Raw genomic sequence first — 4164 nt, 5'->3', positions numbered from 1 at the left:
TAAGCTATAAAATAATTTTGAAGGTCTTATGCCAGAGATTAAAGAAAGTGCTACCAGGCTTGATTTCAGAGACCCAGTCAGCCTTTGTTGCTGGAAGATAGATTTCAGACAATATTATGATTGCCCAAGAAATGTTTCACGCGCTGCGGACTAAACCAAGTGGTCGCAGTAAACGGATGGCTATTAAGACGGACATGAGCAAAGCATATGACAGAATGGAGTGGTCATTCATTGAAGCCGTCATGCGCAAAATGGGATTCTCAGAGACGTGGATAACCTGGATAATGCGATGCATTATGTCGGTAAAATATAAGGTGCTTATGAATGGTCAACCAAGAGGAAATATCGTTCCTGGTAGAGGCTTAAGACAAGGAGATCCTTTGTCTCCTTTCATTTTTATTCTATGCACGGAAGCGCTCGCTAGCCTTCTTAATCATGCAGAGAATCAAGGGAAGATAACGGGGATGCGTGTCACACGCGCGTGCCCCTCGGTATCTCACCTTCTCTTTGCTGATGATAGCCTTTTCTTCTGTAAGGCGGAGCTCCGTGAATGTGAAGAAGTAATGAAAGTAGTCAGGAAATATGGTAAAGCTTCTAGCCAATGTATCAACTTTGATAAGTCGTCCTTACTCTTTGGTAAGCGGATTAATGCAAATACCAGGCAAGAGATCAAAGATACAATGGGTATACAAAACGAAGGAGGGATGGGAACCTACTTAGGTATCCCGGAAGATATAAGCGGATCCAAGTGCAAATTGTTTGCATTCCTCAAGGACAAGTTAATGCACAGGGTAAATGGATGGACGGGTAGGTGGCTTTCAAAAGGAGGGAAGGAAGTTCTGATAAAATCTATTCTGCTAGCTCTTCCGACTTATGTCATGTCTACTTTCCTGCTCCCTTTAGAGATATGTGAAAACCTAGCTAGTGCCATCGCACGGTTCTGGTGGAGTTCAAACCCACCAAAGAGAGGAATTCACTGGGCGAAATGGGAAAAAGTTTGCCTACCAAGGGAGGAAGGAGGGATTGGGTTTCGTATGATCCATGAGTTCAATCTGGCATTGTTGGCAAAAAAACTATGGAGGCTGGTTCAATTCCCAGACTCATTGGTCGCTCGGGTCTTGAAGGGGAGATACTACAAATTAACCTCGCCGCTGAGAGTAAACTCGGCTAGCTGCCCATCTTATGTGTGGACTAGCATTTCTGCTGCAAGGAAGTTGTTATTGCTGGGAATCAGACAGAAGATACACTCAGGTTATGAAGTAAAGGTGTGGGAGGATCCGTGGATCCCAACGATCCCAGCGAGACCGGCTGTCCCTGTGGCACCAGTAATGCATCCTAACATGAGAGTAAGCGATCTCATTGATCAGATAGGGAAGGATTGGGATGTTGGATTATTGGAGAATTATGTAAATCCCGAGGACATACCGCTTATAAGGAGTTTGGCCATAAGTTCATCTCACCGGCGCGATACTTTTTGCTGGAGCTACACAAGGAATGGCCAATACTCGGTTAAATCTGGATATTGGGTGGCCCAAAATCTATTGAAGACGGCGGAAGCACAGGAGATATTGGAACCGAGTATTACCAAGCTTCAAGCTTTTGCTTGGAAGTTAAAAGCGCCTACGAAAATATGTCATCTTATTTGGCAGTTATTGACTGGGCATGTTGCAGTAACAAGGAATTTAGCAAGACGTAATATGCGATGTGATAACTATTGCCCAAGATGCGGAGATTTGGATGAATCAGTCACACATGCTATCTTTGAATGCCCGCCAGCGCTACAAGCTTGGACCTTATCGACAACCCCAACAAGCCCTGAGGTATTTCCACTACCAAGTGTCTACGCCAATATGGACTACCTATTCTGGAGAAAAAACTCTATTATTGAGCCGGAACAAGACAGAGATCCTTTTCCCTAGATAATTTGGTATATCTGGAAAGCTAGGAATGATAAACTATTCAAGAGGATAGATAGAGATCCTTTGGAGTTAGTCCGCTATGCAGAGAGTGAATGTCAGGCCTGGTTTGCTGTGAACGATGTGGCACAACCTATGGTACAAGAGACTAATATAGAGAACCCTCAAGTCATAAGCTTGGGTAATATTTGCTTGCTGGATGGATCTTGGACAACATCTGCCAACTTCAGTGGACTTGGATGGGTTTGGATGGACAATACGGGAAATACTCAGCTCATGGGGATGAAGAATCTTCCTCGACGTGAATCAGCCTTGCATTCGGAAGTAGAAGCGCTACGGTGGGCAATGGAGAATATGCTAAAGCACTCAACATGCCAGCGCTTTGGGACGGATTGTAAGGAGCTGATCGCAATGTTAGATGATCCTCATGCGTGGCCTAGCTTTGCGACGGAATTGGAGAGGATAGAGACGCTACGGATATGCTTTCCGGAGTTTAGCATCACTCATGTTCCACGAGCGAGAAATCAATTTTCAGATTTTTTAGCTAAGAATGCTAGATCCTTCCATAGGGAGTTACTTTTCATTGGTTGTTCTATTCTGGTCTGGTTACCCAGACCACCTCAAGCCTGAGTAATAGAATGGACGTTCGATTTCAAAAAAAAAAAAAAATAAATAAATAAATAAAGCCAGTGGCAGTGTATTAATAATTACTTTAAAAACAAAAGGGCAGTTTAAAAAAGGGTCTTACGTTTTAATAGCATTGATAACTGTACAGATTAATTATTATTTTCAAACCGACCTAGCCCAATAAGGCAATTGATAGATTTCTACCCAATACAAAATATGAAAATATTGACTCAATTTTCAAATTTCATGCGAAACCCAAATATTTATTTCATTCGTAAAATTTTGATAAACCGATCCATTTAAGAAAACGGTTCAAAACCACATCTCTCTATTTTTTCATCCTTATTTCATTCGTAAAATTTTGATAAACCGATCCATTTAAGAAAACGGTTCAAAACCACATCACTCTCTATTTTTTTCATCCTTGCCTCGACAATTCTATGAATAATTCATATTTTCATATGCATAGAGTAAAGCTACACTGTATTATCTATTTTTTCCCAAATATTTGACCAGTAAGAATATATTGTGAAATTTCTCAAGACTTCATCCCCATTAGTAGATCCTCAATTTGCTTTCACTACAACATTTATTATGAAATCTTCTTCATTTAACATTATCAGCAATGAGGTCCACAAAACTTAAGATGTTGATCCCTTAACCACAATGTTTCAACCAATGGCGGAGTGATATATTGTGTTTTTGGCACATTATATGTATGTTTTACTAATAGTTTTCAAGATTTTATCGAGTCTTTTTATTCCCTTTTCGAGTCATAACAGGTCGAGTTGCATTGGATGTGAAATGGACCAGCTAGAAAAAAAAAAAAGAGAAAAGTATGATTTGGAATTTTTCGCGCATAACAGTCAACAGGAGCAGCCTGAGTGTCTGCTCCAGCGACAGAGATAAAAAGGAAGTTTCCAAATATTTCGGGATTTGCCCTAGATTTCCTATTTCTTTCCTATAGCCGCCTGTGGCTCCTATATGTATAGTCTTATATTTATTACTTAAGACCTACCTTAGTTTTTACGCAAGAAAAGACCTAAGAGAGCTTGTGTTTTTGGCGATTTGCTACTTGTAAGGGAGACGGCTCCATCTATCTCCTAGAGAAGATTATCCTGAACCCTCTGATTTCTATTATCTATTATATGGAGTATTATTCAGAAATCATGCTTCTCTGTTCTTGTGTTATGTCTGAGCAGTCACCGAGTTAGTTTAGGGTTCTAGGGTTTGGATTCGTGAGCTGAAGCATAAATAAGTCATCTTAAGATTGTCTACATTCATATCTGTTCTTATTGCTTTCATTGAACTGATCACTTAGTGCAAGAATTAGGGTTAATCAATTTAGCTAGCCGTTAATTGATAACTTGATATGATTTGAATGAGCTTTGCATCCCAAGTCAGCGAGAGTAGATATTAGGGTGTATTGTGAACATATCGGACTTGATCTCTAAGGCTTGCCATCGTGTCTTGATCCAAACGAGAGTTTAGGCATCAAGACCGATTCGCAAAGGAATCAACACCACGGGAGTGGGTTGATTCAATCAGAGTGATCCGAGTTTAGACTTGTAATAAACTGGACTTGAATAATTGATGGGCTTACGATTTCCATACCTAAAGA

The sequence above is a fragment of the Brassica napus genome, chromosome C2, assembly GCF_020379485.1.
Source record: "Brassica napus cultivar Da-Ae chromosome C2, Da-Ae, whole genome shotgun sequence".
Taxonomy (NCBI): Eukaryota; Viridiplantae; Streptophyta; class Magnoliopsida; order Brassicales; family Brassicaceae; genus Brassica; species Brassica napus.
This window is presented reverse-complemented; position numbering follows the sequence as displayed.